This window comes from Pithys albifrons, chromosome Z, assembly GCF_047495875.1.
Source record: "Pithys albifrons albifrons isolate INPA30051 chromosome Z, PitAlb_v1, whole genome shotgun sequence".
Lineage (NCBI taxonomy): Eukaryota > Metazoa > Chordata > Aves > Passeriformes > Thamnophilidae > Pithys > Pithys albifrons.
Genome location: NC_092497.1, coordinates 40,370,978 through 40,394,690, shown reverse-complemented (window position 1 = coordinate 40,394,690; position 23,713 = coordinate 40,370,978). Strand labels below are relative to the sequence as shown.

Genomic DNA, 23,713 nt, shown 5'->3' with positions numbered 1-23,713 from the left:
CACTAAGGACGCTGTTCAGTTATTGAAAGTGCAGTAGTGGGAATTCAGGTCATATTTCTTTTCAGTTATCAGGTGCATAGGAAGCAACAATAAAATTGTACATAAGAAATAGGCTGCTTTTCCAGAACTTCTATATTCAGGGTTATATTTACTGCCTTGCTACCCTGTTTTCTCCAGCCTATAAAATGTATTTAGTAATTCAGTTACACTTATTTTCAATTTGAAGCAATTTCTGTAATACAGCAGCATGAAGTATGTGCATTTCCAGAATTTCAGATACTCTTTTCAGTTGAAGGGAAACAGAAGAGAGATGGGCAAGAAGCAGGCAGGCTTTCCAAATAATTTTTGCAATGAATTTCAGAAACATAAAAATAGGACAGAGAATGTTTTATCCTCAGCTAGTACAGCCTACAGCCTCTCTATTAGTGGTCTATGTCTGACTTGTGCTTCGGAGAGCATGTTCACGTATGACAAAGAAAAGAAATGGGCCATATCTGCAGATGATGCAACAACATCTGGTGTCTGGTAGCAGCACAAGGGCATCAGTTTGTTGCCCACACTTCATCCATGGGAACATCTACTTCCCCTATCAGCTTTCTGCTCAAAGATCTGCAGCTGTAGCATCCAGTATTCAAAGAGGACTAGACAAAAATAAATATGGATAGCTAGACTGATACAAAAGAAAATATTTGCTTTTAACTGTTTAATATTTACCCTCTTTTTCTTCTGCATTGAAAATATGAAAAAGGAAGAAATATGAAGAACAGTATTATTCAGTAGAATGAGCTTATTTCTGTGACATTTATACATTAAGCTTTTCCTAAATGACAAGCAAATTGGCAAAGTCTCTTTTTTTTTTCAAGCTTTTTACACCCTTCCCCCCCTCCCCTCGCTGCTTTGATCTTTGCTTAGTGAAGGTAAAGATATTGTCAGACACAGAGGCCTCTTATAACCTTGAAAGCTGGTGGAGAAAACACCTCTTTATGTCTGTATGAAATGGTGAGATACTAGCTGGTAACATTTTCATGATTCAGGATATGAAGTTCTTCCTGATGTGACTCATGCTATTTGCCATCCAAGGAGCTACAGAATAGCATACTTCACAAGTAGTTTCTCAGTTGTTTGAACAGTTCAGGCTCAATTCAGCTGAGCACATGATAAATAGTCTGAGTGCAAGATAAATAGACTGAGTGAGCAGTAAGGCCAGGTAGGAGGCAGCTGCACAAAGGACCCCAGCAAATAATGTGGTGATTTGATCTTGTGAATGAAGAAACATTTTCCCAAGAATGTGGTAATTTGATCTTGTAAATGAAGAACTATTTTCCCACTACTCTGTTTAATTCACTTAAACAGAGTCAGAAGCTTCCCTGAAGCTGTCTGTATTATTGCTCCTAGTATTTTGCAAGATGACTGCCAGAAAATCTTGAAAACCCTAAATTCGTTTATGTTGCAAGCCCTGGCATCTCTGCTACGTAACTCCCATGTCAGAGAACTCTGAAAACAATGAAATTATTTATCCAAAGTAATCGATAGGAAATACCACCTTTTTCACTGAGATTTGATTTCTAATCCCTCAGGGATGGATCTACACCACCCACACCTGTAAGTTGACATTGCCTTTTTTTTTTTCTTTTGGGGCAGGGGGAACATTTAAATTAATCCCAAAGCAGGGTAGCAATGACATTCATAGGAAAAATAATCTTTTATTTCTGCAAGGTTCAGCTCCCTAATTTTCTCTATGTGCTCAGATGATTCAAGTATAAAGATACTTAGAGCAAGCACTGACAAGGAGATTTCTTATCTGGCTCCTTTCTGGGAGCATGCTGTCACGGCTACTCATTCATCAGCTTTATTCTTCCAGTGACAGGATGCTCTTCCCTAGAAAGCAGGAAAGCTAGGTCTAGACCTCTTTAGAGAGTAGTAAGTACATATTTCCCTACAGTCTCTTCATATCTTATTGGCTGGGAAGAAACCCATTGCAAATTTGTGCTTTACTCCTTCCTCTGTCAGCCAGAGGCTTACATGAGGCAACACCATAAAACAGTAACATTATTTAAAAAAATGAATCTGTGTCTGGTGGGGTTTGAAAGCCAAGAAGGTAGATAACAGGTCAAAGATGCAAGTGCCAGGAACAGTTTGAGAATTAATGTCATTGTTAAATGCTTCATGTGAAGACAGTCCTAGACTTTTGCTATCCCCAGCTTTGTTTTTTGGGAAAGAAAGGGGGATTGAAAAAACAAAGTCTCTAGCACTTTTAAAAGAGGAAGCAAAAAGATAATTGCTTTAAAAGTTCTTCTGTAAAAGAAAGAATGAATAAAAAAATTGCATTTCTTCTAGAAATAATACAATGATTCTAGACTTTTTGGAGATTAATCCAGATGGGAGCCAGCACTAAAGATGGGCAGTTTCACCAGCTGCCCTACCAAACATGATGCTTTTTCTTTCTGATAGCTGCATTGTACTGTTGGCATTCAGAAGAACTTATAATGTCTCCAGCACAAGAACTTGCCAATACTTGGGTCTTTATGGGGAAAATAGACACTTATCTGTGGCAACACACAGTTAGATTGCTGTTTACCTGCCCAAGCACTATACTTGAGCACAGTAATATTCCACAAATCAAGACTACCTGAATGTATTCCATCAGCCTGCAGATCATCAGAGAAGAGACTTCTGCTGGCAGGTGTTTGTATGGTGCCTGGATACACAATGCTGTTCTTTGACTGTAGCTGACAGTACCTGGCCAGCCTGCTTACCTGCCCACCTGTGCTTCTTACAACAGTGCTTCAGCCCTGAGAGGCATCAGGCATGTGCCATCTCAGAATCAGGCCCATCAAGTTTTTTTAGGCACTTTTCCACTAGAGTATTAGATAGTCAGTGACGATTACGTTAACACAAGCCAATGCCTAAATTCCAGATGTAAGTGGTGTAATTAGAAACTTCTTTATGAAACCCTCCTACAGTAAGGAAATAGAGGTATTTACATGAATCAGCAATGTGCTGTATTGTATAATTTTGTTGTTCTAGGAAAGCAGATTGGCTTAAAGGGTCACAGAGAAGACTGCTTACATTCTATTACAGAGCACTGACTTTAACAATAAAGGATATGTTTGGTTTGGTTTGTTTTTTTTTACTGTTACGTTCCACCTACAGCAGTTAGCAAACAGGAAAGCAATGTTAAAGTTGTTTTTTACTATAATATTTTATATTATGCTATACATGGGCAAAACCTGGCACACTGGTTAAAGTTAGATCATATGCTATTTGATTATGGTTATAGGAAAGTTTGGTCTGATCAAGGGTAAAATTGCTTAGACAGAAGAGTTGGAACAAATGAGTTGTTAAACGCAAGAGATTAAAGACATTAACTCCCATTTTAGTGCTTTCTCACAGTAGGATTTGAGTGCTTGTTGTCCTATTAGTGATGAATGAGGTTATAAAGAGCTGTGATTTAAGAGGCAGTAATGTAACAAGAAAAGCTTAACTCCAAGAGGAGGGGAGTGATGCACCCAGTGAACCCAGAGAAATTCTACTTGTTAAATGCCTAAATCCTTTCCCATTATCCCAATTTACCTCCTCATCTGTGCTTATCTACACATTTTTCTTCTAACCATCTTTCCAACTTGGTCCCCCAAAGCACCATCTTTGTATAAGGATTTAATTCTTGCTGTTATTTTCCAAGATGCTTTAGATGCCAAATCAAGGTCAGAGTGTTCCAGTAGATGGTTTGACTATCTTAGGACAAGGTATTAAAACTACAAGTTGAGTTGGGGTTAAACGAGGTCTCTCTGAACTCCCAAAGCATAACATAGGAGTATAACATAGGACTTTTTGTAGTAGGCACACAAACAAAAATGCTAGAAGAATACTTGATTATACACTAAAACAAGGGGGGAAATGATAAACCAGCACTGTTATTGCTGTTTACATCTCACTTAAAACATTGCAAGAATTTAATGATATATAAAATGCCATAAGTGATTTCTTTTACAAGAGGTTCTACTATTTCAGAGGTAATTTGTAACATATAGCCCTTTGGGGTTAACTAGTTATTTAAAAAGTAGGGGGATTTTCTGCTAAAATATTTATGACACATTATTGTTTGCAACTATACTACTACACTCTAAAAGAAGTATGTGGGAGAAGTTGACATGTTATGCTTCTCCCTTCTTTCAGATTTGCCTTATTTCAATATCTCTTAAATCACTAGTGAGAGATGAACACTGTGGTTTGAAGAAGAAAAGTCCATGCCTAAAATATGTTGTTTTTTTTTAACCTGCTGCTTCACTGTTGATGACCTGCTTTATTTTGGACTTTCTCACACTTTTTGACTGTATTTTTTTAAGCTATGACGAACACACAGAAGTCTACCCTGGTACCAGCAGCACATCAGCTGATCTGAAGTCATGCTTTTGTTACTTGATACCTCATTTTTCAAAATTCATTGGACTACAGAAAATTTACATTCCTCTAACTTTAACAGGTTCCTTATTGGTTCTATAACAAAGACAACCAGAGGAGAAGTATATGGTATTCCAATAACACGGAGCAGATAAGAGTTGGAATTATGGGAAGATTTAAAAAGCGATTAATTTAAAACAAAACTGCAAAAAACCCCACAACAAAATTATTTTGGAATCAAAATCAGTCTGCTTTAATTGTAGTCTTTTAAATAGATTTCAACAAATGATAGGCAAAATTTTTAGTGGTTTAACGGGTACAGAAAAAGAAAATACTGCATCTCACCTTGTGGTCAGCAGCTGAGACCCAGTGCTGTTTTACCAGTAGCAGCTACAGCTTTTCAGCTCTGAATATTTTTATTGCTTTCTGTGTAGTAATCCATCCAGGTTTTAATGGACAAAAGGATTCACCCTCAGCTCTGTAGAAAGTCTAGTTAACACGACTACTGTCAGCACTTTACAAATTACCTCCTCCTTCACTCCTCTCTCAAGGGACTCTTGTTTTCACATGTTGGAAAGGGTTAAATTCAGCAGCTGCTGCCCAGTTGCTAACTAGAAATACTCTCAGTAGATTTTCAACTGGTTGTTACTAACTTCTAAAAAAGTCAGGTAGTGCCTGGAGAAGAACACTTAGAACCCTGTATAAGTGGGGTTAATTGTGGGCCTTACCATATTTTAAACAAAGACAATGCAGCCATTCCCTGACAATAGTGGAGAGAAAATGAGTAAAAATTAGCAGAAAATGGTGCACCCAAACTTCAGTTCAAATATAGATATATGCACACTCCCATATATAAATCAGTAGGGAATTATTACTTAAAAGAATAAATAATTTAAATTTAGTATTTAACTCTCTAAAACACCTCTATTGTTGAAAGATTAACACACCTCCATTACTATATAAATTCATCTTCTCAACTAGGACCCATAAAAATTTTGCATATTTTCACCCTAGATCTTCATGACCTGTTATATCTTCAAAAGGAACAAAGTTATTTTGCTCCATGTTTGTTCCTCAGTGCAATCAATGGGAAGTACACCACTACTACAGCTTCTGGCGAATAACGGCCATGAATGTCTGTTTTGTGATGCAGAGTTCCCAGAAGCTGCGAAGCCATCTAACTGCAGAGATCTGGAGGACAGGGGTAATCCATTGAGCATCACATCAGCTTCTAGCACTAAATTTCATTCTATGTGGGTAGAAAGACAAATGGAAAAATAAGGGGAGCTTTTCAAATGTATTCATGGTAAATACAGTGGTTCAACAGTATGCTGGTACAGGATTGGGTTGTTCCTGGAGATGCTGCCTTGTTGCTTTAAGAGTATAGAAAATTGGCAGAAAATAATGTCTCTTGTATTTCAGGTGGTGCTCAGAGATCAGAGGGACTGGAGGGACTGGGCTTCGTTTCTGATTATACTCAATTCAGCATTATCAGCCTGGTGGAGTCAATAGAACTTGCACCACCACAGAGTCACAAAAGGTAAAATAAACACTCTGGCATTCCTCTATCTGCTGCTGCAGCAGCAGAGGCTCTATGACCTTCACTGGAGGGTCTTTGTGTGCATTCTGATCCCCTCAGCAGACCAGATTCTCAACAAGGTTTGTTTTGCATGCTTAAGGAGGAGTGTGGCTGTTGTCTGGGACAGAGGTACAGTGCTCTTCTCTGCCTCATTGAATTAACATCAGGCTGTGAGGTCTCCGCTTCACTCCAGACATCATTCAGTTCTTAAGCCTTCCCAAAGCCCAGTGCAGGGCAAGTGAGGAGCCCAGCTCATCTTTTTCTCAACCAGACATATCTGTGACATATGTGGAATGCATCAGAGTCTCACTAGTTTATAACACAGCTTTTCAGCCCAGAATTATCTAACCACATAAATACTAAAGCATACGAACTTTGGCTCATGTACACATAAAGAAGTCTACTTTCTGCTCTCAGACTACATTTACCACTGATCTTTTGACTTTTTCTGAGTATAATGTGATATTTGCTATCAATTCTATTTTTTAAGGTTTGTATGTTCACTGTTATGGTAGGACACTCTCCATCATTTACCAACATTGGTCCCAGATCATTGGAAGTTGGCAAATGTCACACCAATCCACAAAAAGGGCTGCAAGGTGGACCTGGGCAACTACAGGCCTGTCAGCCTGACCTCAGTGCCTGGCAAGGTTATGAAGCAGATCATCCTGAGTGCAATCACACAGCTTCTACAGGATGGGCAAGGGCTCAGACCCAGCCAGCATGGGTTTAGGAAGGGCAGGTGCTGTCTGACCAACCTGATCTCCTTTTATGATCAGGTGACCCACCTGGTGGATGAGGGGAAGGCTGTGGATGTGTCTATCTGGACCTCAACAGAGCCTTTGACATTATCTCCCACAACATACTCCTGGAAAAGCTGGCAGGCCATGGCTTGGACAGGGGCACTCTGTGCTGGGTTAGGAGCTGGCTGGATGGCAGAGCCCAGAGAGTGCTGGTGAATAGAGCTTCATCCAGCTGGCGCACAGTCACCAGTGTGTCTTGGGTTCAGCTGACAAACTGCCAACTGCCCCATACAGATGTCAGAGCTTCCCTCCTCCCACCGAGAAAAGGAAGGAAAGAGAAAAAAACCTTCAAATTAAGTTTATGCTTAAACTAACTATATATATATATTTATACAGAGAAAAAGTAATACTACAACATAACACACACTTACACAAATTAGAAATAACAAGAAATAATGTCTCACTCCCCAATAAACACAAATCCCACCATTTTAACTACAAATCACTCCAGAGAACCTAATCCCCAGAGAGACAGACTAAAGCAGAAAAACTAAGAACAAACATTTTACTTCCCTAAGATAACATGATGGTGAGCCGGTGCTTTGGGCCTGGGCCTCCTGTCCCTCCTGGGACAGCACAATGTGTTCTGCTGGGACAACAGCTACAAAGGAACTGACCAAGCCACTCCCACACTGGCTCTTACCCCTTTTGAGATGATGTCGTAATATGGTATGGATACAATAGAAGAAAGCTGTTAGCTGGCTCAGCCCAGCTCAAGTCAGCTGACAGTCCTAGGCCTACCCTGAAATCCAAAACCTAAATTTAGGCCCACACCTAGCGAAACCCATAACAAGTGGTGTCCTCCAGGAATCAGTGTTGGCACCAGTTCTGTTTAACATCTTTATTGATGATTTAGATGAGGGAGTTGAGTCCACCATTAGCAAATTTGTAGATGACACTAAGTTGGGTGTAGTGTCGATCAGCTGGAAGTCAGGAGGGCTTTGCAAAGGGACCTGGATAGACTGGAGAGCTGGGCTGATTCCAGTAGGATGAAGTTCAATAAGGCCAAGTGCCGGGTCCTGCACTTTGACCACAACAACCCCATGCAGCACTACAGACTGGGCACAGAGTGGCTGGAGAGCAGCCAGGCAGAAAGGGACCTTGGGGTACTAATTGACAGGAAGCTCAACATGAGTCAACAGTGTGCCCAGGCGGCCAAGAAGGCCAATGGGATCCTGTCCTGTATCAAAAATAGCGTGACCAGCAGGACCAGGGAAGTGATCCTTCCCCTGTACTCTGCATTGGTGAGGCCACACCTTGAGTACTGTGTTCAGTTCTGGGCCCCTCAGTTCAGGAAAGATATAGAGGTGCTACAACAGGTTCAGAGAAGAGCAACAAGGCTGGTGAAAGGACTTCAACACGAGTCCTGTGAGTAGAGGGTGAGGGAGCTGGGGTTGCTTAGTCTGGAGAAGAGGAGGCTCAGGGGTAACCTCATCACTCTCTACAACTACCTGAAATGGGGTTGTAGCCAGGTGTGGCTTGGTCTCTTCCTCCAAGCAACCAGCAGAAGAACAAGAGAACACGGTCTTAAGCTCTGTCAGGGGAGGTTTAGGTTGGATGTCAGAAAGACGTTCTTTACAGAGAGAGTAATCAGGCATTGGAATGGCCTGCCCAGAGAGGTGGTGGATTCTCCATCCCTAGAGGTTTTTACGATTAGACTGGATGTGGCACTTAGTGCCATGATCTAGTAGTAACGGTGGTGTTGGATCAAGGGTTGGACTTGATGATCTCAGAAGTCTCTTCCATCCCAGTTCATTCTATGATTCTAGGATATGTCAACCCATGCCTGCTAAACATCACAGAACCACAGAAAGAATAGGTAGTGAAAGGGATATCTGTTACGCAACTGTCTTTAGCCTGACAAAAATATCAAAGATTTTCATTCCTTCCTTCCTCATCTCCACTCTACCAGATACCCTAAACATGTGTTTTTATAGGATAACGAAGCCCACCACTATAGTAGTGCTCTCCTAGACACTTACATTCAATAACCATGCCTTCAATAACCATGTCTCCATCTTTGCTATGTGTTTCTCTGCATGCACATAACTGGCAAAAATTTGCAAGTATTACTGCTAATTCTCAACCTTTTGTGCATGTCTTGGCAGTCGTGTCTATCACATGAGTAAGTCTACATTAATCATATGTTACCCCAATGCAGAGGTTGTTCACTGCACTCATGCATGCAAGAACTAAACCAGACAAAAAGTTTTTTCCCCCCAAATTAACATTAGCTCTTCATTGGAAATAAAAAGTCTTGCAAATATTACTTTGGCATATCAGTTATCGAGTTCCCTTTTCAGGATTCTTTTTTCTTAAGAACATTTATTAAAGAGCCCAGTTCAATCAATCTGAACATCTGTCTGCCTTTTATTTGTCACAGATTGAAGAAAAAATATTGACAGGATGATGCTATGCAAAAAATAATTGTAGAGAAAAAAATGCCAACAAATAAACCAAGTTCTTGGTAAATACAAAGTACACCCTGATTTTCCTAAACACATAAATAAATTTGAAATAAACTTTAATGCTGTTACCAGGAGTTAATATTAGCTTTATACACTTATGTGGTCATACATTTCTCTGTGTGAGTTTGTGGAAAAATACTGAATTCTTCATGTTGGCCTTAAAAAACTCTACATATAGCTCCTAAATCTATATGCTAGTACATAAATAGCCAGCTTAATTTTAGAGCTTGGAGAATGCATTAACTTCTAGCAAATTTCCTGATACTTCACATATTGTAATATTATAATGCATCTCTAAACAACAGAATACCCCTTGAATTTTGAACATCCTATCTGTTTAAACTAGTTGTTTTGTGGGTTCTGTGTAAAAGTGAAACTGCTGCTTCTGCTGTAAACAAAAATACAGTTGTCTAATTTGATCAGCCAACTGCAACATATTTGGCTGCCCTCTCCAAACAGTGAAAATTGAGCTGCATTTGAATCATCTGCTGTTGTTGTTGCAACCCTTTTCATGGGAAACATTACCTTGCCAGCTAGAAAGCAGGATACAAGGCTGGCTATCATCAAATTTAATGTGAATGTCCAGTGATGGCAAACACAACAGCGAACAACTGGGCTTATTTCATTGGTGGCCTCTCATCCCCTCATGCATTAGTATCAAAGACAACCTCAGACAGTACAACATATATCCAAAGATACTCAGCTTGTTCTCTTTACTGTCTGCCACCAGTATAGAATATGATATCCTAGACAGGTTTCTTTCAAAATGTTACAAATTCCACCAAAACCTTCTTTTAAATTTAAAGAAATCCCATCTAGGATGAAAAGCAGTATATTTTTAATTCCTAAACAATCTTCTCAGAAAAGATATGGACCAAAATCTTTATCCAGGTCTTCCTTTTCCTATATGAAATAAGAAGAAAAATATAACAGGGTGCTTTCAGACATGGGACCTTTGTGAAGGGGGAGGAAGGGAAAAGGAAGACAGCAAAACCAAAGCAGGTTCATTTTAGCGCTGCACTTCCAAAGTTACACATCAACAAGTGTAGGTCAGGAATACTGTATTTCTTACAAAGGTGCAAAAAATCATAGTGTTAAAAGATATACTCCTTACTGGAAGTTGTTCTATCTTCCTAAACAAGTAAGTCATTTAGTCTAAACATTTTTTAGGCAGTGTTATTTCTGGGCATGATTACATTGGAATAGTAATTCATTTCTGGTTACACTGGCATGGAGTTCCTTTGGAGACTCTCTTCTAGCAGAAGAGCTAAGCCTTCCATAGCCTCAGAGCAGGCAGCTAGAGGAAGAAACACCCACTGGGAAAATTTGGCCTTAAAACAAACCAGAAATATAGCCTCAGCCCAATGCAATTCTATCTTGCTGCTTTATAGTCCTGATCAGATACTGGTGCAACTAAAGGCTTTGGTCTATACTTATTGAAGATGAGAGTCAGGACTCTTTAGGAATACTGTGTGTGCCATTTACAAACACATGTGCCCAACAATAACTGGATGTGTTGTAGGGATGAATGAAGTGCATAACTGGATTTGATTGTCTTGGATGATAGTGTTTCTGGCATGATCTGCATCCTCACAGGAAGACACAGCAGTTCTCCATAGATGTGGAACTTCAGTGGATACCCCTGCTGAGCAATACAGCTTCTGGTGCTGAGGTTACCTAATGAACGCAACTTCTATATGTGTTAACTGGCTTGTACTGTAGTCTTCATATAGACAAGGAAAATAAACCTCATGAGTGAGTAATACATTTTGATCCTTTACCTCTGGCCATGGTTTGAGTCTTAGACAAAACTCGTGAGTTTGTTTTGTTTACAGCCTCAGCATCATTTTTCTCCAAATCTGCAGTAGAATTAAGAACCAATAGGCTGAACAGTTAGTGGAAAATTTCTAAAGAGTATCAAGATTTTGGTGGCTACTATTAAACCAGTGATAATGGCCATTTCACTCTCCTTTGTGAATATGGAAGCACTCACAAAAATTAAATGAAATAGCATGACTGCTGCTTAAGGACAGATAACATTGAATAGCTAAAAATAAATTTTTTTTGAATCTGTTTTTTTGCATCCAAAATACTGAACAATCTGAATTACTTTGTTTTACCACCTAAAAGTTCTTTTATGGGTTTTGTGAAGAGTCTGTAAAAATCTCCTGGTTTATGATTAAGGTCATCAAGTGTCAACAGGACTTTCTTTTCTGAAACTCTGATCACAGATGGAAGGTAAAAGTTGTTGAAAAGGCAAGCTGTGACATAAGGAAGATGAAAAGATTCATTAACAAAATGCAGATGATGATACTGTAAACTGCTTCTGAACTATCTTCACTTATGATGGGGAATTCTTTGACCCAAGTATAGCTTTATCTTTTCTTTTACCTACAGGCAAGTGTTGACTTGGATACAATGAAAGGCATGTGAACATAAACATGGTATCTGAAATTAACACCTATAGCATTGAAGCTTAATTCATTTTCAATGAGGTTTGAGGAGCAAGTAAGTGAAGATGGGCAGTGAGGGGATGTGTATAATCATGAGCTGCAAAAAATACTCCAGCTGCTCACAGCACACCCATGGGAAGAAGCTTGCAATTAAATTATTATACTACCAAAAAACCTTTAATTTCTTAAATCCATAGTGCTGTAGTACACATTAATTTCTGCCAATACACTGAAATTTCAGAGAAGTTTATCATGGGCAAATTTATTGTGAGAGCACAAGGATCTCTTCCAGCAGCTGCCTGACTACCACTTACAACAGCCTTCTAGACCAGAAAACTGAGCCTGGTTGAAGATCCAAGTACTTCTTTAAACTTGGTATTAACAGCATATCCATTTGGGGAAGGGAAAACTTAAATTAGGTTGCTATAAATACGGCCAATACCAGTGTCATAAGGGAAAGTTCAATTAGCTCAGACTGGTCCCAAAATCATATTCTGAAAATGAGATCATGATGAAAGATCACTTTTTTTTTCTTTTTCTAAATTGGCCATCTTCTCAGTAGCTTGGAGGGCAAGCTCAGCAGTGCCAAAAAACTGGAGTCTTTTCTGGTAAAATGCAGCAGCTCTTTGTAAGGGCTTGTTGAAATCACCATGAAATTTGAACTATATTGGAGGGAAGACAGTGAAATAAAATAGCCTGTAATGAGCAGCTGTGTCTGAGGAGTTCAGCTTCAGTGCTTTTAAACTGCAAGCTCTTCACAGAGAGCTTTTTCCAGCTCCAGGAAAGAATTCTCTCAATACCAGGGTCAGAGGAATTTTTAAAGCTTCCCTGGGTCAGAGAGCTCATTTATCTGTTTTGATTTCTTGCTAACTCACCAGACTTTCAAGCACTGATAATCACTCTCTCACTGGTAAATGACTGAAGCAGCCAACTCACTATCAGGAAGACAGCACTTGATCTATTTTTAAAACTCTAGGATTGCTTACAATGCAAGTCAAACCACCTTATATATCATCCTCTCTGCTACAGAGGACAGAACCAGGAAGTCCCCTAAATGTTGCTTTTCCCAAACGAAGTGAAAAACAGATGACTATAAACATTGCAAAGGATTGCCAAATTCTGAGCCTTTGTGTGTGTGTGTGTGTGTGTGTGTGTGTGTGTGTGTGTGTGTGTGTGTTTGTGTGTGTGTGTGTGTGTGTGTGTTGCCACTACACATTTACACACAATCACAGAACACATTACTTTACAGACGTTTTCAGATATGCATTTAATACAAATAGGAAGCTTTTTAACTCATAGCCCATAATATTGGCTTTGTGGTACACGCAAGAAATTCACTTCTACAATAAAATGTGCAAAATTGAAAGCAGACATTTGGTGAAGGTCAGAACTTCTTAATGACACATCTGCAGAGACAAAATACACCCATATCCCATAGAGCCACCCAAGAGCAGCTGTTGCACTCTGAACAGTAGCTAGCTCATCTGACACAGCTTCTCTATTCTGTAGCAGCTGGCATATATAGGGCAAGTGGAGATTCATAACCATTTTAAAAAAAACACACATAAAGCCATTTAGAGCTCAAGCTACAAATTTTTTTTATGCAGCCAAAAAGTACCATGTGTGCTTACAAGGTCTGCACAGATTTTGAAATATTTGAACAAATGGGGTTAGCTATGCTTGGTTAAGGCAAATGAGCAGTTTGGGCCCAACACTGATTTGATGTGTTCAAGAAACATAGAACTTAAATGGGATATGAGCAAACCATGCAGGTCTACATAGCCTCCAAGACTCTAGCATTAGTCCTTTCTCTATCCTTTTCCAACTCAGCTCAAAACATCAGCTCGTGACACAGTGAGGCTGCTCAGCTCTCTCCCTGCATCTGTGGTAAGATTCCCAGTCTTTTGGTCCCACCAGCCAGAAAGGGGGCACTCAGTCTGCTGAGTTCTTCAGCACTCATCAGAGAAGACATTGGCCTGCTGTCTGCAACCCTACTAGCAGTCTATTCTGGTCATATGCCACAAGCTATGACAGGAGAAGAGTTTGCTCCCCAACATGAGGGCTGTGCCTTCTACTGGGTGAATTTATAGCAAGATGTCATTTAGAGAGATCTCCTAGCCTCCAGTGTTGGTTCATCACAGCACTCAAAGGTAAAAGATTTGCCATCAAATAATGATAGGTAACACAGTGGAAAAGCAAAAGAAGAATGGTATTTTCTCTTGACCAATTCAAATTGTCCTAGTGCAGCAAGCTGGGGCCAGTTTATCATTGTGTGGGTGTGACCAAAGCTGATTTTAAATCCTCTATGTAATTTCCCATGAACTGTTAACAATGGACCAGTTGCAGCAGCTGCCCAGGGCACGCCTGAGCCCTCAGCATATGAGCTAGGTATTAAAAAAGCCTGTGAGATAAGAGCTGTGATAACTCCCCTCCAGGGATTCCTTAGCACCTTCACACCCAGCCTGAGGGGTCATGTCTGCTAATGGGCCATCAACAATTCCAAAAAATACCCCATGACTCACAGAGTCAGATCACGTATTGTGGAACTCCCCATCCTGGGGAACATACTGGGCATTCCCACCTGAACCAGAGAATATATAATCTTGGGGTTTTGGGGACTTCAGGAACCACTTGGCAGATCCATAGGAGGACCAGAACCTCAGCAGGAGGAGACCACCACTCTTGACCAGATTGCAACCATCAGTTGTACCAACAGGTTTTTCACCTCTTTTTACTTTGGATTCAGGAGAACTACAGGGTCTCAAGCACAGGGGCTAACAAACCCCACTGTGTTTGTGCACCAGGATGTTGGGTTATACTTCTGGGTTTTGTGGGTTAAAACCAACTTATCTTTGTGTCATTGCATTTATTCCAATATTTTTTACTAAATTTTAACTCTGATTTATAATCTCTTTTCTGCTGGGTTCATTTCTCCTGCCGGTTTACCTTTAAACCAGCACAAAATCAAATCTTACAAACCCTTACAAACACAGAGCTGTCAGTGTAGTATGATCATAAACCCTGACCTTCCTTCTTTCTTGGTATTTTGGTACTACATCAGGTCAAAAAGTGAGGGGGAGGAGAGAGGAAACTGAAAGATGAGAGTTTACCCTTGGGAACTATCAAGTTCATTGGAATATAACACAAGAGGTGTTTTCCCCACTTATAAGATGTTCCATCTGAACAATTCACAGCCTTTCACAGTCAGTTCTCACAACATGGCACATATCTGCCTGTGTGGGTGTCTCAAACTCACATGATACCAAACAGTTAACATGATAGCACAGCATTACGATCAAAGCAAAGCATTGCCTCTTTCACATACCCACATAAAACCTCCACCCCATTACTGCAGCTGCTCTCTTCTGTTCCTTTCTGTGGTTTGGTTTGCTAGAAGAAGTAGTGCCAGAAGGAGCTATGAAAGGGAAGGTTTCAGAGGAAGACTGTGTGACTGCCACTTTCATTTTTGGAACTGGAGAGCAGATTCAGCAGGAATGGAAGCAGGGAATCACAGAACTCCATTTGGTGGCACGTTATACTGGAATCAAGGCAGTCAGCCAAGACAAGGTTAAGAATTTTCCATTTCTAGTACTTTTTGCATTACAATGCTCCTTTGAGAATATAATTTCATAACACATGCTTATTCTGCTTACTTCTAACTGAGCATTTGGAACAAATCAACTTTAATATCCTGTCAGATAAGTGGTTATTTACAATATTCTTTCCAGGTCCATAATCTATATATAGTGCAATTTGTTGAAAGATAAGTATAAAAGAGAACCCATGAAATATCTTTCTACTGTGAGCTTGGGGCTGTTTAAATTTAAAAAATTAAGTGAAAGGAAGTTTTTTTTAAAATGCTTTAGGATGTCAGGGCCCCATGTGAGGAGGGGACACTGCAATCTTCCACCGTAGTTCTCAAAGTTTAGCTGCCTCTGTTCAAGGCTGGCTCTACTACAGTGCAGCCACACAGCCTTGGATGAAACTCCTGTGTAAACAGCTGTGTTGTGAGAAAGTGCTGTGTGGTGACTCATGGAGCATTTCTTCTGCCTTGGCTCGGGAGATGCATTTAAACTCAGGCTCTCAGTCCTTGGTCATTGCTTGAGCCATCTTGCAGACACACACCTCTTTGCCTTCCTCTCTATTACCTTGGCCTCCAGCATGTGTGGAGCAGCTGGTCCCTGATAAAGACTGTCCTAAAAACAAAACAACTTTCAAACCAGAGGCATATCAAGTATCAGCATCACCAGCTTATCTGGAGGACATAGCAGGCTACGCCTTCTGCAGTTGATTTTGCACTTTCTTTTAGGGATGCCCACCCTGAAGTGCTCTAAGCAGCTGCTCTCCTGCCCTCCCTTGACTACTTTCTTTCACAAGACTAACAAGAAGGCAGCATGCCAGAGGCAGAAAGCAGGACAGACTGGTGGATTCCTTCAGAATTTATTCATGTTTCAGTTGGGGTGGCAGGTGGGGAAATCCATGAAGAGCAGATCTTTCTTCTCATCCATCCTGTAAGACTGCATGCCAATCAGCCTCTGCAATCTGTGTGGGATCCCAGGGCTACTCAAAAACAGAAATCAGGATGCACTGGACAAAGTATAAGTCTCAATTTTTCTCTGCTTCTGGGAAGGGATATTCCCTCTCACATATTTGTTCACTGCTGCACTGCAATCCCCAGGCATCAAGTTATTGTAATTTTAGTTCCGTTTTCAGAACATGTCAGAAATATCTGAAAATGCTCACTGAGAAATTATTGCAATCATTCCAGTGAATTAAGTGCCTATTTGGGGATTTTCCTTTCTTCAACTTGTGGAAACTGTCTATGCAGGAAAGTCAGGCTAACACAGACCACTTTCAAAGTGCTGTTGATTTTGATCACTCACTACTTTGCTGTTCACTTTCATAGAGCACAAGAAAAAATCAAATATTATCTGGGTCACAGTCTTTGCTTGTTTTTATGATACTGAGAAATAATTTTTGGTTGAACAGGAGGAATAGCAAAAACTCTCATTCTTCTTCTCTCACCCAACATCTCTGTTTGGATGGTGGGAATTTTTTCTTTAAACAATCCCTTCAAAATTTATAAATACATAATATTACATTGGCAATTGCTTGGGAGTTTCTTGAACTAGTTGTCATGTATCTTTCTAGCATGTGAACTATCCAGTAAAAGGGCTTGTATGGCAAGCATGTAGTTTTTTGCTTTTAAAAAATGTGGCACCCTATTCCATAATCATACAAATTTCTGCAAGTTTCTGGCATATAAATACAGCTACTCTGAGCTATCTTTCAAATTAAACTTTTTTGGTTTACTCTAATTTTTTTCAGGAATAAAACTTTTACCATCTAACATTAATTTTTCAAACAATGCAACTCTCTATGTATATTATTTATGTATTGTATTTTAGCATTGACTTGTCATATACCACTCACACTTGCATACCAAAAGAAAACTGTTTAAGATATTGTGCTGGTTTGAAAGTAAACCAGCAGGAGAAACAAAACCAACACAAAAGAGATTTTAAGTCAGAGTTACAATTTAGTAAAATATATTACAATAAATGCAATGATACAAAGAGAAATTGATTTTAACCCACAAAACCCAGAAGTATAAACCAGCCCCCTGGTGCACAAACACAAAGGGGTTTGTTCGCCCCTGTGCTGAGCCCCATGTGGTTCCTCCTGAGTTCAAAATAAAAAGAAGTGAGAAACTGTTGGTGCAAGTGACGGTCGCAGTCTGGTCGAGAGTGGTGGTCTCCTACTATTGAGGTTCTGGTCCTCCTCTGGATCTGACGAATGGTTCCCCAAGTCCCAAAACCCCCAAGATTATATCCCCCAGGTTCAGGTGGGACCACCCAGTACCTCCCCCAGGGCAGGGAATTACACAATGAGTGATCTCACTCTGTGAGTCATAGGGTATTTGGAATCATTGATGGCCCATTAGCAGACATGACCCCTCAGGCTGGGTGTAAAGATGCTAACAACTTCCTGGAAGGGAGTTATCACAGCTCTTATCTCACAGTTGTCTTTCACACCCAGCTTACATCCTGAGGAGTCAGGTGTGTCCTGGGCAGCTGCTGCAAACGGTCCATTGTTAACACTTCTTGGGAAATGAATAGAGGGTGTAGAATACATAGCTTTGGTCACACCCACAGTGATTAACTGGTCCCACCTGGTGAACTAGGACAGATGTTAACTGTATCATTGGTAAAATTACACTATTATCACTGGTAATAGTACACACATTACAATCCTATCCTGTCATACATACCAACTTTTTCACATGTTTTGGGCAAGATTCTGTTTTCAAAAACTGATGTATGCAGACAGGAGTCCAGCTGACAGCAACACTGGACTCGAAGGCCTGTCACTGCTGGTCCTTAACCAGAAGTCACTCAGTGTTACTAAAAGCAGTTCTTAGTTCCATGATCTTCCTATTCTTTTCCACTCCATCTTATTCATTTTCATTTAACAAAATCATCTCATCTGTTCCCATACTGTACTCTGTCCTAGCTTTCCTGCTTTCTCAGCAAATTCCTCTAGAAAGCACCCACCACACTGCTGCAAAAATTAAACAAAAATACCTTCCTCATCACTGCCACCAAGTCTTACACATGCTGTATTGACCACAGACTGGCTACTAGTTATTAATTTTAGTTTGTCAGATTACCTAGCAGGATAAGCAAGGGTTACTCTCCAGGAGTTTTTAAGTCATCATAGCGATTACAGAGAAAATGACTTTGGCATTGCTGCTGCCCCACACCTTGGTAGCCAAAAAATTAACTTCTTGAATGGGGGATTTTGCAAGACTGTGCATGTCAGCCTTATGAAAGTTCAGAAACACAAGATCAGATCTGCCAAAAATCTCCCGAAAGTCCAAGACAGCAGGGCCAGAAAAGTCTCATGTTTTTTAACATTGTTGAGCCCAGTTATTACATAGTCTTCTTCAACCCTCCTGAAAATCTTTGTTGTGATCTAAGGTTAATTGAGTGGCTGCAGGACTAAACCAAATGTTACCCCTCTATTACATTAAAGCATTGATTTTTCTCACTTTAATTAGCCCCAGAACATTCCTACTAAGGCAAGATACATTACATATAGAATTAAAACTACCAACAAGGTTTATTTAACATGCAAATAAAGCAGTGTTGAATATAGCACAAAAGTTCTGAAGGAAAAAAGCATTTAAGGTAGGCTTTTCACTTCCCTTCCTAAACCTATGCTTAAAAAAATAGGAAGTAAATCAGAGCCAGGGATTTTTGGGGTTTTTTTGCTCAAATGCTGCATGTAGAATGTGGTTGCAGAGCATAAGCCACTGCTTCATGGAACAGTGGGGCATTTTTTACAGAACTTTCTACTATTTCCCTGATTTACGCTGAGTCTCAGAACCACTGAAAGTCTACTTTTCCGGTCAAAACTCTGTGTGGGATACATGCCAAAAGAAGTCAGGCACCTGTAAACTTGTTGTGAATGGATTTCTACCTGCAAATAAGGTAGATATAAATCTTGTTCCTTGAAGATACATCCTTTAACTTTGAAATCTGCCACCATCAATCTTCTTCCCCAGAAGAAAAAAATCAAAATAAAACCAAACCATAGAAGCATCTTTCTCCACAACTGTATCTATACCATCTATATTTATATCTATATAGATGGTATAGCTATAGTTGTAATTAATTAAAGGACTGTATTTTACTGTACCAAGAAAAGCCCAAAAGAATCAATGGGATGACAAGCTGCTTTTCAATGAAGAGTGTCTGATAGACAATCTCCTGTTTTCCTATTTTCTCCCATACCATCTTGGCTTAGGGTGTACATATAAATACACCCTTTTCTGGGGGAAGTACACACAGAGTGGACAATTTTGTTTTGTATGAATGATGATTTTAAGGTAATTTGCACACTGTAGAATTGGCTAACATACTTAAAAGAAGACCAACCAACAAACACCAACCAACAGAAGGGGATCAGGAGGTAGTGATATGAGCTTTATTTTGGAAATTAAGAAAATATCTCCATCACAACATTAGTCATAGTCAGAATCTGAAATGGAACAAAAAAAATTAAACATCAAAAGCATTCTAAAATGCAGGCATTTTTCGGTGTAACTTAAAACACCTTCTACAAACTCCCAGCAAACAAAGTATCATAATGTGAGTAATTATTTTGGTTTAAAATGGAACTGTTACTGAATTATTTTAAATCACCTTAAGGGAATCCATCTTGAAATAACCTGATACTAACTGAAGAACACTTCTGACCTCTTCAAACTTACCTGAGTCTGATGAGTAGAAGCCACAATTATTAGAAACAAAAGTCTCCAGGCTTAAAAAAATGTTTCTTTACAGAGTGTACACAGCCAGCAAATAATTTGTGCAGTTTGATTCAAATGACAGTAATTTGCATAGTTTCATAGTTCAGTAAGTTAGCCCATGGTGCTGTTAATGCCAAGGTCTTGAGTTTGATCCCCATACAGGCTATTCACTTAAGAGCTGGACTTGATGATCCCTGTGAGTGCCTTCCAACTCAGAAAATTCTGTGACTCTGCGATGTAATGCATAACCAAAGTGCCTGATCAAAATGGAGTTTTTTTCCTGTCTACTTGGCAAAGGCTTGCCATTTGGCTCATTGTTTGCTTTGGCTGCTCTTTGTCTGCTTTTGCCTCCAAGACACTGTCTCTTTGCTGCTGAAAAATATCACATTTTTCTGGCTTCTTGTACCTGCTGCTCTGATTTAGCTTGCTGCTGTAGTTGAAGCTGTACTTGCAATTATATGACAGCCTATCGCTTCTCATAAATCGTGAATTGCTTGGTTCAGGTGATTATTCTTTATCTCCAGTTTCTCATACTGGTTCTGCAAATCTTCCAGGATGACCTGCTGTTCCTCCTCATCTTTCACTCTCACTCTCAGAAGAATACTTCTCGGTTTCACTTCAGCTATGCAGCTAGTGACTGTATTTCAGCTGTTTCTTCTTTCTATTGATCTATTTCTTCCTTACCTGAGCCAATCTGCCTCTTCAGAATTTGCTCTATAGCCAGCAGTTCTCGTTCTGTTAAAATCTCATTCTCCTGTGTGAGCGGAATATTTACAACTTCCTCATTCTCACTGATTTCTTCTTTGGAAACATCTTCCTTTGAAAGACTAGCAATTTATTGTGCATCTTTGCTTAACACTCCTGTCTCTTAGCTTCTCTTAGTTTCCTCTTAAGTGCTGTTCAAGATTCTTTCCACCTCCCAGAGTATCTCTTCTTCAGATAAGTATTTTATCCCTGCCTGCAAGTCTCTGTGTAAACAGTTCAGCAAGAACTCCTGTCATTTGATTTTTTTCTTTGATGTTTTTTGTGTTTCTGGAAGTGCTGATGCTGTTACCATATTTGACCAGTGAAGAGGTTTGGTCACATAGTTTAGGGTTACACTTCCAAAGAACACTTGAAAATGTCTAAAAAGTACATACAGGACACAATTTCTTCTCTGGACAGTAGGGCTGAGCACTATAGAATTCTTCTGGATGTTCATTTTTGTTTCCAGTTTCCTTTCAACAACATGGTCCAAATGTACAATCAGCCAAGACATTAGGAGATAGTTAGATACATGCTGGCAACTCTTCTGGCTGCCTCTGTCACTCCCAAATTTTCTCAGCTTCCCTGCTCTATCCCTAGGCATCTTCAAAGCAGGGCATTAGCTCTTAGGTAAGCCAATTTTTAGGCAGTTATCATAGTTACTGTTTTAGCAAGTTGGCTACTTTCATGGGCTGCTTTTAGCTCAGCAACTTTTGATTTTGTTCCTGAAGCTCTGTAGACACCTTCACATTCCATTTCATGCTTCTCTACATAATCTATATGGTCATGGAAAACTGCTTTCAGGAATGTGCTATCATACACGATGGTTCTATTTACCACATCAGGCAAAGGAATGCTAAACACAGATCTATGACTTGGAACATCCGCTTGAGATACTTTTGTCTTTTGAATTGGCTTTTTCTTTTTCATCTTCTCTGCCCAGACTTTTCCAACACCTGCTGCAGGTGATCTTTTGTCTTCTTCTTGTTATTTTTGTCTTCCTTGTGTTTTTCATCTTTGGGGTTGTTTGTTTGGTTTTAATTTCAAAATACTTTTTCTTTTCTTTTCTTTCTTTTTTTTTTTTTAAACAGATGGTTTTTTTGGAAGGCATTTATTTCCTTGGACTGCTTCAACTTTGAAGGACTTTCAGAACCATCACCAGAACTGTCCTCTTGAAATGCAGCATAACCTTCTGTTCTTTTTTCTTTCTTCTTAAGTTTTACTTTCATCATTAGATACTGTATCTGGAAGCTCACACAAGCTTTCATGAGGCAGTGAAGGCTCACTGGTGTGGTACCATCCAAGGAATTTTGTAGGACTGATTTCTTCAGAGCTAGGAGTATGAGCAAGTCTCCTCTGTGTTCTATCTAATGATGTTTACTGGGGCTGCAAATGGGAAGCAGGAAGCACTTGGTCATTCTGGTTTCCTGATATCAAAGTGAAATCTTCTACTACCTGTCAATGACTCTGTCAAGGACCTGTTTGCTGGGCCAGCAGCTGCCCCTCAGCCTCACACAGGGCCTTGCGTCACTCCCCATTCCAGTTCTGCCACCTGGCTACAAAGATGGATAATGGCCTTGAGGGGAATCCATATATCCATATGATGACTATCTGAGGTCACTTGATTTGTTCAGCCTGGAGAAGAGGAGCTGAGGGGAAATCTCATTGCAGTCTTCAACATCTTCAGGAGGGGAAGTGAAGGGTCAGGCACTGATCTCCTCCCTCTGGTCATCAGTGACAGGACCCAAGGGAATGGCCTGAAGCTGTGCCAAGGGAGGTTTAGATATTAGACAAAGGTTCTTCACCCAGAGGGTGGTTGGGCACTGGAACAGTCTCCCCAGGTCACAACAAGCCTGTCTTGAGTTCAAGAATTGTTTGGATGATACTCCCAGACACATGGTGTGATCACTGTGGATGGTCCTGCGCAGGGCCAGGAGTGAGATTTTAATGATCCCAGTGAATCCCTTCCAACTCAGAATATGTTTCTGTGCTTCTGTGGTAATTTCTACCAATCTCACCTCCTTATTTTCTCTTTGTTTGCAAGGCACCTATTAATACTGAGTGTAATAATCCCACTAAAAGTGTGGATCATACTTTCCAAATTTTTGTAATAGCTTGAAGCCACCATCAGCTGAAAAGCAAGTTACAATAATTTGGTGTACCTTTAGGGAGCAAACCTGCTTTGCATGTAGCCAGTGGAGACAGGTTCTGACAGGTCTGACTTCTTTCATTTAAAGCAGCATACATCCTGCAGGGAAATTTCTGAACATACTAGTTGCTGTTTCTGATAAAATTTTTTTTCATCTACATAAAATGTTAGAAATTAACATTTTCCTATCAGCCCTCTAAATTCCCTGTTTATTTACAAAATACAGATTACAGTTTTACAAAACCATCTGTAAAACCAAATTTTTGTTTACACAAATTGTTTGGTTGAGTTGCACACTCAGTACTCTGGACTCCCAAGAAAGATGTAGGTTCATTTCTTTTACCCAGCCCTCATTGTCCGCCCACTGAAATATGCACCTACACACAAAGCAATCACTGAATTTATAAAATCTGAACATTGTAATATTCTTTCCCTGCCTCATCTTTTCCCCTGTACTATCATTATTTTACATGGTTGAATAATAAGTCAAATAATCTCAATTTTTGAATCTTAGCATTAACCATCACCTTTAAGGGGAATATTATCATGAATGATAAATAAGAAAGACCAATTTTATATTGAAAATCTCTATAGATGTTCATTTCTGTTTTATATTTGAATTTAAGTGTTAATAAAGATTGATTTTTAGGGAAAAAGAACAGAAAAGGAAATTGTTGGAAGTGATAAAAACACTCAAAGCACTTATAAGAATTGAAAACATAAAGTAGACCAAGACTATCTCACAATTTTTGTCTAAATCAGAAAGAAAACAGTATTCTGAGCTATTTTATATGCCTGTTGG

General features: G+C 39.7%; 1 pseudogene; it reads right to left on the bottom strand.

Moving 5' to 3' along the window:
• Positions 1-20,279: 20,279 nt before the first annotated feature.
• LOC139685026 (ralA-binding protein 1 pseudogene) lies at positions 20,280-22,180 on the bottom strand (annotated as a pseudogene).
• Between the last annotated feature and the right edge of the window lie 1,533 nt (positions 22,181-23,713).